Source organism: Trachurus japonicus, chromosome 17 (assembly GCF_045865225.1).
Source record: "Trachurus japonicus isolate A0001 chromosome 17, Traja_1.0".
Classification (NCBI taxonomy): domain Eukaryota; kingdom Metazoa; phylum Chordata; class Actinopteri; order Carangiformes; family Carangidae; genus Trachurus; species Trachurus japonicus.
This window is the reverse complement of record NC_140923.1, coordinates 38,359,946-38,372,994: the sequence shown is the minus strand read 5'-3', so window position 1 is coordinate 38,372,994 and position 13,049 is coordinate 38,359,946. Positions and strand designations below refer to the sequence as shown.

The following is a 13,049-nucleotide window of genomic DNA, read 5'->3' as shown; positions in this document are numbered from 1 at the left end:
ACTAACTAACTAACTTACTTCAGGCATGTGATGTCCATAATGTCCTGTCATGGACACCACGTTTCATAATTTGCAAATGACTCATGAACAGAGGTGGGCCTTTAGCTGTTACTCTGAGGTTCTTTGTTTCTTTAGTAAGTTGATCAGTGCCTTTAGGTCATGTTAGCTGGGTGGCCATTTCTATGGAAAGTAGCCACTGAACTAAATGATCTCCCTTTATAATCTCTTTGTCTGACTGTGTAATGAAGAATATTTAAACTCTTTAAAGTTACTTTATAATATTTCCCAGCTTCAAGCCAAGTAACAGTTACAAATAGTAGGTAAGTCCTCAGAAATCTCTCTTTTGCTGAAATTAGTGGGGGGGCGGGGGGGGGGTTATTGGTCAAATAAGCATTGAACCTCACCTACAATTTGTTCTCACTGACTGGACTCTATGTGGCGAAAACGTCAAAGGGAATTAGAAATCAAGGTGGGCTTCCTGTCTCAAATAAAAGCCTGCTACTGTCTGCAGCTGATGAAAATAAAAGCCTTGATTCGAAACTGTGTCCGCCGACCAATGTTGTAACTAACTCACTCACTAAATCACACTTTCACTCTAGATTCACTGTGTCACAGTGTGAGGTCCTTTAGCCTGGTCTAACATGGTGCACGACACACAAGTTCAAGACTAAATACCATCTATTATTGCTATCTGTGTTCATACTGCATTGTATTGTTGGGTTTCCAAAGCGGCTGTGTCTATTATCAGTGATGTCAATATGCAGCGCGATGATTGGGACTCCACAAGCCCTGTTTTGTCATGATAGACTTTCTTTCCTACTCTGTGCACAGATAGGTAAATACTGCTAAGAAATTGTGATGGTACTCGAAGCAGTGATGACTATTCTTAGGCCTTTGTTCAACAGCCAGTAAACAGCGCCAGCATCACTGTGGACTGCTGAAAAAACAAGAATTCTTACAATGAGGCAATGACATTGGGAATGAGAAGATATGGGATTTTAATATGAAGTGCGCAAATCATGTTTTTTTTGTTTTTTTTATTAGTGGCATTTAAATGATTTTGGCTGCTGTGGTAGAAAAGTGTTGCAAAAACAGAGAAACACATTATCTATGGCTGTAAAAATACCAGTGGGAAAAATACTGTGGCCTCCTTCTGAATCCTGTGCCAAGACAAAACTGCTAAAATCTCTGAGCCAAACAGCAGCAAAAATACATTTTCAAAGGCATAATTCTGATGGTAGTCAATGAATAGCTGGTGCTACAACACAAACACGCACAACCAAGGGGTCAGCCTCTTATCTTTTTAAGTGAATGGAGAGACCTTGGCCCAGAAACATCACCAGAGGCAATAACAATCAAGCATGCAATTACAAATACATGCCATACAAAAGAAATACCCAGCGTATACTGGAAACTATCACTGCATCAGGAACAACAGATGGACAACATGGGCAGAAAGTCTTCTGAGTCATGCTTCTTTTGTTTAGGTGCCATATTCAAGTTTGCTTTTGGACCACAGAGGAATTCTAGGTCTATCTCTGCATTTGCAAAAAATATACTGGATGGAGCAACTCAAATCTGTCAGTTTGCTTGAATGTGTAACTTGGCACTGATGTTACAGTTACATACAATATGATAGGAGGTATGTATATGATACAGAACAGAAGGAATATACCTAAAGATGCCATGTTTTACAGTTTTTGTTTTTTATCTTTTAAGTTTTGATATCCAGACTGTACAGTAGTGACATCACAAAGTTACAAAAGTCCTAGCAGCTCGTTATAAGGCACAGTTTCTGAATACAGCCTGTGTGCGTTTCTCTGTGGACTGAGCCTTTGATACTGTCACTGTATTAATATAGAATCGAGACCTGCTGTGTAATTGAAACGGTATGGGAATCTCACTTTATGGGACTTTAAGCGCTGATAATCCCACAGCACCCAGGGTTCCTCCACCTGTAATCAATGCTAAAAGAAATGTATAAACAGTAGCATAGGAATAAACAGTGCTACTCTGGAGAATCATCTCTATGGTTTCCCTCTGCTCCACAGAGTATTTCAGAGTCTTGTAGCTAATTGTTCTGGTCTTACTGTTTTGATTAAGCCTCAGTGCTCTCATTAACATAATTTCCAGCAACAGCAGGCAGCTGTTTTTAGCAGGAAAAAAAATGTTTGATGAACTCATGGCTCTCTACCTGCCCTGCACCAAACTGCAGACGAACAAAGTTAGTGGCTCGAGGAGGAAAACAGTGGAACATTGACTCAGTAAAAAGCCAGGTATTTAGCTCAGAAGGTGGTTGACCAAATAGATGTAAAATGGAGAGTAAATACTCCTGTCACTCTATATCTGCTGTGTGTTACAATAACATTATAATATATAAATGTCTTCACATCTGGATCTGATGCACCCATGTGAATGAAAAAAAAATCAAATACAAGTTGAAGTAATCATTCACATCAGAAGTTCAACTACTGTTTACAGAAACTGATGACACACATGATAAAAATCCAACACTGACCCAGAAGCCCAACATTGAACTACATTATACAATATCCTGCAAAACGCTTACATGTGCTGTACTCAACAGTCTGCTGCTTTTCTGACAGAGATAGCTCTCTACCTGCCAACTGTTCAAACACTTGCATTGTCTCACACACTCATCACGGAAAATTTGATAAAACTCTGAGTATAGAGAGAACAAAGTCATTCTTGGTGTACGCAAGAGAGAACTGAGATTCATTTCTGAGTACGCAAACCTTCACCATCTATAATTATGTAGCAGCATCTGTCTAATCTTTTAGATGACGATGGAAAACAAATACACCTTCCTGCTGCACCATATTATTTTCTGTTTCTTTGTCATGACTGTCTCACATACGCAGAGTCAGGGGCTCAGGCCGTCCTGCAGCAGACTGGACAGTTTTCCACCCTGTTGGGCACTTCTACCATTCAGGCTGCGTTCAAACCCCCACCAGATGTTTCCTAACTGAAACGGGGTTGAGATGCTGACATTGAACTGCTGCACTCCTCAACAGTCAACTCAACATCTTAACTGTGCTGTAGCGCCCCCTGGTGGTCATAGTGCATAGGGAGGATTTAAACACTCCATCCTGTGCCTGTGTGACCTGCACTCCCTGTTTCTTCCCCTTTTCACAGCAATTGTCAGAGATCGTTCAGGATAAACAAATTCAACTCTGAATGTGCGTCAGGGCTCTCTGACGTCAAAACACACTTGACAGTGTTATGGTGTTGTATCAAACTTCTTCCCTCCCTCTTTCCTCAGCCTCACCGTGTCTCTCCTAACCCCCTCTTCTCCTCCTTTCCTCCAGTCCCACATTATTTGGGCATTCCAGACGTCCAGACATGTCTGGACTAATGCTTCACAAAAACAACAATGAGATTGCTCAGAGCCTACTGTGAAAACTGTCTGATGCAAACCATGGGAAACTTCCATCATAACAAATATTCAGTGCCATTACAAATACTGCTGCTGATAATGCTGTGGCGCAAATGTACCAACACATGTACGCATATGCAATGTGTAACATTTGCTATTATCAACCCTAACTATAATCCTTCCATGATTTAAACCAAGTGTTTTTGTTGCCTCATCCTAAACCTGCCTTAATTAAATTGTAGACAGAAGAGTGAAACAAGCCATGATCACATTATCACATACTTCCTACTTACACATCTAACAGACATGAAGCTACAATACAATGTTTCAGTCTTCTGCTGGATACAAGGTCGCCGAGAGTGGTGAGAGTGAACTGGAACAGAACAGTTGTTGTATATAAAAACAAAACGATGTGCTGAAAGAGACACTTAAAGGACAATTCCAGGCGAATTCAACTCGGGGGTGTATTTTCATATCATTTTAGGTCTAAAAGAATGAATCTGAAGATTTTCAGTTTAATCGCTCCTGTTTTGCGGTAGTTGCGTATGTCCGCGCATCGCCATGGCAGCAATGAATGGGAGTGGATGTAAGTTCTGCTGTTTAGGCTGTTTACAGCCCTCAAAGCCGCATTTTTTTTCCACAGACAGCATCAGATGGCTACTCAAACATGCACCGAGAAGTTTATTTACTTCCAGCAAGCCGACATGTTTGTAAAAGTCGATCTAATTCAAAGTCTCCCGGAGTCTCGCGCGAGACCCAGTTGCCGTGCGCGGTGTGTTCAGGTGCAGTGGGAAAAGCTCCCGTTTGTGTCATAAACACAGGAATATCAACTCTTTACTTGCTTCAAGTAAAAAAAACTTCTCGGCGCATCTTTGAGTAGCCATCTGACGCTGTATCTGGAAAAAAATGTACACTTGAAGCAAGTAAAGAGTTGATATTCCTGTGTTTATGACACAAACGGTAGCTCCCACTGCGCCTGAACAGACCAGCACTGCAACTTCGGGCTCGCGCGAGACTCCGGGAGACTTTGAATTAGATCTAGTTTTACAAACATGTCGGCTTGCTTGAAGTAAATAAACTTCTCGGTGCATGTTTGAGTAGCCATCTGATGCTGTCTGTGGAAAAAAAATGCGGCTTTGAGGGCTGGAAACAGCCTAAACAGCGGAACTTACATCCACTCCCATTCATTGCTGCCGTGGCGATGCGGGGACAGACGCAACTACCGCAAAACAGGAGCGATTAAACTGAAAATCTTCAGATTCATTCTTTTAGACCTAAAATGATATGAAAATACACCCCTGAGTTGAATTCGCCTGGAATTGTCCTTTAAACTACAGCTACCTTTAAGGCCCACCATGACTTATTTGCCAAACCCATATATTGAGAACAACTGGCTCTGGAGTGACGGTCCTGAGCTCCCCACACTCTGCTGACAATATACCTCCATCCTTTCACTGCTTCCAGTCTTCATCTGCTTCATCTGAACTTTACTACTTCTCCACTGACAGAGTGCCTGCACAATCTTTCTATTGTCTCTGCAGAAACAGACCTATTCATTATTAAACTGGTGTCTCCAGCCTCACAGATTTGTGTAATCAAATTCTTTGAGTAGTTTGTTCTGGCCTAGTTTATTATTTCGGGCCTAATGAAGACAATAAAACAGACCTTCATCTTCAGACAGTCTTTGATATGGACCTGCTCTAAACCTAGCCCGCCACCTGTTAGTCTAGGTGTCAGTTTGCTTTGTCAAAATAATTAGCATCCGGTTGTCTGTGGCCTGCTGAAGTGTAATGATAGAATCAAGACCAAGTACAGTCTTAAGTCAATTCTGTAAAGTTATACTGTCAAGTCAGAACCGACACCATTAGAAATAGTGCAGGCAAAATAGTGTTTTCTGACAGACTAACTGTAACAGAATGTTTTTCCCCATATATCATTTCTATGAGGTGTCCAGAACAACATACTAAAAGTCCTAGGAAAATCTGTTTAATTCTCATCACTCCAAGATTGATTTACTTGCCTTATTGGCACCATAGACTTTATATACAGTAAGTCAATCTTAGATTGATGAGAATTAAACATATTTCCCCAGCTAGGATTTCTTAGGACTTTTAGTATGTTGTTCTGGACACCTCAAAGAAATTATGTATGATGAAAAACATTCTGTTACAATTAGTTCTATTTTGGGTCCAAAATGAGCTAGATTGCCTGGACTAAAAGTGGCAGAGGACATGTGCCAGTGGCCACTTGTTAGCACTATATCTTTCAAATTACACAGGCACTGTCACTGTACTGAGTCACATATAAGCAGACTAAGATGTGGCCATAGGAGTCTCTGTCCATTTTCACATGTGCAAAAATGTGTTTCTCACAGAGCACTACATAAGGAAAGCAAACAGACAAACTCCAGGGTTGGATGAAAGAAAGGCGCTCCTGTGTGTGGATAAGGATACGGTGGAAAGGTTGTGGTTTGTGCGTATATAGGGGGCAGGGGGTTACTGCCATTCATGCACACACTACATATGTTTACATAGCCCACTTTTACCAGTGAGTTCAGCAACCATCTGATTTTGTCACATTGAAGTGACACAGTATATAACATCCTGATTCTGACTGAGAATGTATATCTTTGTGTTTCGAACTGAATTGCTTTCTGATTCTGAATCTCTTCCCTATCTGACAGTGGAGTAATGATTTTCACTTTCATAACCAGTTAATTATTTTTTTCAAATAATCAACTGTCATTTTAAGTTAAAAATGCCAAGAAATAGTGAAAATGCCCGTCATATTTCCATAAGTGGACATGTTGTGTAACGTCATGTTTGGTTTTGTCTATAGCCACAGGACTAAAAACTGACTAAAAGATTTTCAGTTTTCTTTGGTACTATGACTAATTCAGCTCTAAATGAAAAGTAATGAAATAGGATACATTAAAAACATGTAGTCACTGACACATTACTGCTATTGATGTTATAATCGGTGACAGTAGGGTAGGAAAAGTGTGTCAACTCTTTGAACCTGGTTTTCTGTACAAACGGGTCATAATGTGATCTGATGTTCATCAAGTCACAAGTGTAGACAAACACAATGATGCTGATAACACAAACAGCTATCATGTCCTCATCAGACACTTTGGTTCACTTCCCTGCTGATCAGAATTGCACAATGTTCACAAGCTGTACTCTTAAGCTGTCTGGTGGTGTGAACCTTTCTCGACAGGTGGTTCCACAGCATCTCTACTGAATTAAGATCTGTGCTCTGACTGAGGTCCAACTCCAAAAGGTGGAATTTCTTGCTTTGCTATTAAAGGTTGGGGGTAAGACAAATTGTTCTTTGGCTCTAATTTCAGGCATGTGATGTCCATAATGTCCTGTCCTGGACACCAGGTTTCATAATTTACAAATGACTCATGAACAGAGGTGGGCAGAACTATTTTGAATGAATTTATAATCTCTTTGTCTTGAAGAATATTTAAACGGTTGAAAGTTACTTTAACACTTCACAGCTTTCTGCCAAACAACAGTTAGCCTACAAATAGCAAGTCCTCCAAGACCTCTCTTTTGCTGAAATTAGTGTTTTTGTTTTGGGACTGAAAAAAGCACAACAGAAAAATGAAATAGTGTTTAAAAAAAAAACTACAATCTTGCATTCTCTATATGTGATTTTTGATATTTGTTGTACACCGATGTGTCAAACTTCAGTTATTTTCTACTTGTCTGTCATTTTTCTTTTCTTTTTTTTTGTTTTGTTCTTTTTAGCTATCACTATTCTTCAACATGGTTTTTAGTTTCAACTTTCGGTCACAGTTTTGGTGGATGGAGGAAGGTCCTGAGGGGAGTGCATGGGGCTCTTGATTTATTTACACTCAGTAGCCTGACAAGACTGCATACCTAGGCAATGGCTTACACAGGTTAACCTGCAGCCACAACCTGCAGTTATGACTGCTGATCTCTGCTGCTGTTATTTTTCTTTTTGTTAAGAAAAAGAAAAGTCTGCACACCAACAACAGCTGTTGTTGGTGTGCGGACTTTTCTTTTTAAAGATTCTAAGCTTGTGATTCCAGTGCCAATAAAAGCTTTTGATGCCATTTTTCAGTTCAGGTTTTGTTTTCAATGTCAAAGTTTTGTCTTACGCCTCTTTCTTAATAAATGGGTTAGGGAACTTGAATCAGATGAAGATCTGACCATATACTAAAAAAATATTTCAAGAAGGCTAACTTTTCTTGCCACTGTAACTACTCTAATCTGGTGTTGCTTCCAGTCACAAATGATTTCATATTATTGATTAGAACCCCACCAGTAAATCAATATCAGCTTATCACATACACTATGTATCCCTGTCAGCAGCAGCTTACCCTATGTTCACTAATAAGTTACATAAAAGTTAAGTGCAGAAATGTCATAAACATGTTTGAGGAAGTTCATACGCAACATGACATAGTTAATCAGAGAACAGAAAAAAATCTGTTTGTAAATGTTAAATATGTCATACCATGCGTCTCATGATAACAAATATATAAAACAAGGTGATCAGTTATATGTTTTTATTTTTCTGTTTTACTGCTTTTCATCAGGCTCAGTTGGCTCAGATCAATAGTGAATTTAAAAAAACGAGGCAATTAAATTAATATTGAAAGTGATGTTTTTTAATCAAAATTTTACTGCGGTTAATATTAATATTAATTAATATTAGTAAGACTTAATATTCATTCATATTAGTCTGACTGTCAGTGAGACTGTGATTCATCCTATAATACTAGCTTGTAGCATTAATGCCTGGTAGGTTTCATTCAGTAGCCTCTTGCCCATACAGTTTCTATAAGAGACTTGTGTTAAATAGCCTTATAACAAACTCTGCTACTCTCACATTTTATCTAAAAAGCCATCACTGTCAGCAACTATCTACAACACACAGTCTGTGGAAAGCATGTTTCAACACGGAAATGCCCCCCTCCCCACCCTCTCCTTCCTCCTTAAGTGAAGTCGCAACTGGGGGGATGCAACACCAGTGCCACGTGTTTCTCCCTGCTGACATAAAATTACATCTTTGAAACACTCCATCACAGTAAGATGCAGTGGCTTAATTAGATAAGTCCACAGACACACGTGGATGGGTTTTTTTTCTTTCTTTTCATTCAAATTGCCCGTCATTACATTTCCTACCCGATCGTGCACTCACACAAAGTTCTCCCTCTGAGGAGATGTAATCACATCACAGCCTGGGGTCTGGTGATACAACAGTTATTGTTCAGAAACCAGTAAAACATTTTAATCAAACCCCCACATCGGCACTCTTCCCCTCCCGCCTTTAAAGGTGTCGTCTTACCGTGGAGCTGAGCCCTCGATCTTTGGCTGAAGTCTGCTCTACATATATGGGTTTTTTCCGCCAATATTGGTTTATTGGAAGTTGCATCACCTTAGTCTTCCGTCCCTCCTCGGTCACAGCCGGGCCAGCCAACAACTCCTCCTTACGCCCCTCCCTTCTCTACTCCAAAACAGGCAGGGGGGGCAGCAACATGTGAGGGCCCCTCTGTGTCCACTCTCCAACCTGTCAGACACACGCGGTGCAGGGAGCTCCTCGATGTGTCTGTCCTCCACACTACAGCCTGCTCCCTATTGGCCCAGAGGCTAGAATGCACCCTCTATTAATATAGTCTCAGTTGCTACTTAATTAAACCAATTAGGTGTCGTCTGACTTCATTTTAATATCAAGCCATACGACCGCCGGGAACCAAACTTAAGAGCCGCAAACGCATCAAAGGCAATAGTCTATTATAAGCAATTAAGCTCTAATCATATCAGGTGTTTCATCGGCTGTGTGATGTTTTCACCCTCCTGATATAAAGCTTTTTTACTGATCGCAAAGCTGCACGTGTTCAGTGGAGGAATGTGTTGCTCAGTCTTTTGTTATCAGAGGCTATACCGCAGCCGCTCCTCGCGGACACCCCCTGGTCATTGTTGGGGCTTGTGTCGTGTCTGTGGGCACACCTTTTGATCAGACGTGATTGCATCCGATGTGATGCACATGTGATGATGAGGATGCGAATGAATGGCCAGTCAAGGCAGAGGTACAGTAGAATGAGTGGATGCTACGCTCCAGACAGGTGTGGTATAGCCTCGACTGCACGGTGTGCCACCGGTGACAGACGTAAAGCGTCGGGGCGACCACGAATAAGAGATAGGTGGTGGTGTATTATTGTGTGAGGGATGCAGCTGATGATGGATCACGGAGGTTTTTGGTTTGGCATGCAGATATATAGGCTTTACCTTATTGTACAGCGACCGGGGCGGTTGGGAAAGCGGAGGAAGAGGAGGAGGTACGCACACAGGCGCGGTGATGGTCAGAGACTGGGGTGAGAGGAGGGAGGTGGGAGGTGAGGCGTTTGGGGGGTAGCGATCAAAAATGTTTGCACATCCTGTAGCCTGATGCTCTGGTAGCCACAAAATGAGATGGTGGGCTAACTTTTAGAAAATGCTCCAGAAACTGTGAACAGATGTCTTAGTTTTCTAAAGATGTGAAACTTAGTCAACACTAATTTTTTTGGAAGGATCATATACTAATAGCTATCAATTCAACCATGAATGGGACTAAACTAGAGTTCCAAGCTAGTAAAATATATATTTTTTTACATATTCCAGTCAAAAAAAAGTAAATATATTCCTTCCTACAACTATTCTCCAACTACTTCTGTCATGAAAGGTCATTCACCCCTGTGTCTTAAATGCCAACAGGTGTGATGTCTTTTTTTTCTTTTCTTTTTTTACCATTTCCACTAACTCACCTTGGCTTCCCTGCTTTTCAGAGGGAAATTTTGTCCTCCTTATTCCTCACTCACTCTGGGAACGCAGTGTCTATCTGGGGCCCCTGTAGATCCATTCAGACAGAGGGAGTCAGGTTTGTCTTGTGATTCTTACAAGGGGTCCAAAAATTCAAATGCATTAAAGTGCCTAGATGTTAAGGTATAGTGTACATGAAGTTTATTCAGTAGTTAAAACAACATGACCAGCTATAACAGCATACAACTCCCCCTACTACCCTGTCCTACTACTTCTACCACACAACAATGTCACCATCTCATCACGCATGGGACATTTTAAGTAGAGATTTGAATGAACTTTACATTAGAAGTGGTGACTGGTTATAATCTGACCTGTGTCTGAATGACGGATGTGTGTATATTTTTCAGACTGAGTTAAAGAAGTCATGGAAAGTGAACTTGAAACTAAACAAGTTTTGTATAAAATTACTAACAGTTAAGATGAGTCAGCCACTGATGATCTTATGTAAAAAGCATCAATATTTATTATTTCTCATGATAAGAACAGACTACAATAAAATGCATCAAAAAAGCAAGAAATATCTCACAGGCAGAGGCAGGAGAAGCACAAGGCAAACAACACCTTCATGCCTTTTCACAGACGTTTAGAGGTTTTACAAGCTGAGGATTTTACCTCCAGCAAACTTCATAGTGTTTCCTTAGTTTTTTATTTGATTTATCTCATGGCCATATACATAGGCAGACATACTGAAGTAGATGGGGGAGTTTCAATGCCATGAAAGATAGTTGTTGCATAACTAAATGTCAGAAAAGGCACAGGTGGCATTTTTCACAGATAAGCAAGATGTGAGCTCACAGAGCCACATGTTGCATTAAAAAAATGTAAATCATAAAACACATAGAGAAGATCAAGATGTATCATAGAAAGAGTAAAGTGAATCATGTTGGTCACTATGCGTTTGATAAATGCCATAGCACAATTGAAAACCGTGGCTTGACTTAAGTGGACCATTTTGAGACTCCAGAAAACATTTCTGGAAAGAAAAAACATGAAATTGCTGCTCTAACTTGCATGAAACTGAGCAACATTAGTATTCATCTGCTGGTTTGGTAGCCTTCAGTGGGTTTAACTGGATTTTTTAATACTGAAAATAGGGTTGATAAGAGCAGTGAAACTGAACCTAGACAGTCAAGTTGAGGATGATGGACTTCTCTTAATTTAATGAAGAAAAAAAATATGTTGTTGATTCATCTGGTTTGGAACAAATGGACATTATGTTATACAGCAACGGGAGTTCATCACTGGACTGTGCTAAGGCTGAACAGACTTAGGCACACAAAAATTAGGTTTACACAAATGATGTTAAAAAGACAGATGAGCAGCTGGTTACACAAGTAGAAAATGTTTCTTATGTATACGACAAGACGAGGTTGTTCTTTCCATACCTTGACACATTTTGACCGATTCTTCCGTCTTCTTCAGAAGCGTCACTAGGTGTTGGTGTGACGTGTCTTATCTGCCGGTGTTACATAGGAGTGATTGCCCCTACACCTGCTGCTGTCAGTTCGCTCCTTTACGATGGTGAACCAGACGAAGAGGCATACATACATGCTGTCCTGAAGGAGCTAACTGACAGCAGTAGACGTGGCCTATGCAACATCAGCTGATGGCACGTCACACCAACACCTCGTGACGCTTCTGAAGAAGACATAAAAATGAGAAGATGAGAAATAAGAGAAGCCATAATAGTAAAAAAAACAAAAAAAACAGACTAAATAAATAAAAAAAATCCTCCCTCCTGGCTCCTGCCACCCCAGGGCCCCCCAAAACCAAAAGCTACAAGCAGATTAGGTGGCTAGATCCACTCCTTTAGTTTCCGCCACCAAAACCCATAGATCAAATCTTGGATTCCTTGACTCCAATCACATGAGAAATGGACAACTCCAGGTCAATTATATCAAGAAATGTGAGGATCTAATTGTTCACTGACAGCTCATCAGGGTGTTTCCACCTAGCTGCTAATTTCTTAGCTACAGTAAAACCAGCAAGAATAAATCTTTTCTGGTGCCCAGGGGTCGACAGCTGAGATAAATCATTCAGGAGTAAAGTCGTTACTGACACCGGATTTGTCAAAGAAAATATATCTGATAAATGATAAATAATCCAAAAACAAGCGACAGGTGGGCATTGCCAGAACATGTGAAGGAATGTACCAGGAGCCCCGAGGAAACACAGGGTGCACCGAGAATCACCGAGGGGTCAGGTAAATTCTATGAGCATTATTTAGGTGGCTCTGCTGGTGATTTGGATAGAAAAATGTCAGACCAGACCGTGTCCTAATCAAACTCAGGTCTAAGTCCTGGAACATCACTTCTCCACTATTTGTCGAAGAGCAGGTCCTTGTAAGAGGACTTCACTAGAAAAGTATAAAAAGTAGAGACGAAGCCCCTGGAAGTTTGTCTGTTCGTAAAAATAAAATAAAATAAAACAATGTTAGTGTAACTTTACTATATTTCTTTGACAACATAAGCACACTAGTTTGAGTCCACCGCGCTTGTCTTCTTCCCGTATCCAAGTCAAAAGCCGTCAAGGTCGCGCATTCAGCATCATCTGACCTCACTTCCACAGGACTATGCGGGAAATTCGGACCACGAATTGCAGTACATTATGCGGCACACAGCTTGTTCAAGGCAATGAAGAGATACGTGGGTGGGCTCTTTTTTTGCTTCATCATCACCCATTAACATTAAAAAACTTAAAATGCATGTGTATTTTTTCACAAATCCTTCCCCAAGTTCCTTTAAAACAAGTTTTTTTCCTGCTGGCAGAAAAACAGACAGCAACTAATGAACCTGTATTTAACCCATGTTTGA

The 13,049-nt window shown here is 40.6% G+C and overlaps 1 protein-coding gene across 1 annotated transcript in view; it reads right to left on the bottom strand.

The window, feature by feature from the left end:
* slc6a9 (solute carrier family 6 member 9) overlaps positions 1–8,928 on the bottom strand; it is a 78,429-nt gene extending 69,501 nt beyond the window's left edge. The window contains exon 1 of the mRNA XM_085806032.1: positions 8,723–8,928. The gene's annotated coding sequence lies outside the window, so the exon portion shown is untranslated. The remainder of the gene's footprint in view (positions 1–8,722) is intronic.
* Positions 8,929–13,049: the final 4,121 nt, after the last annotated feature.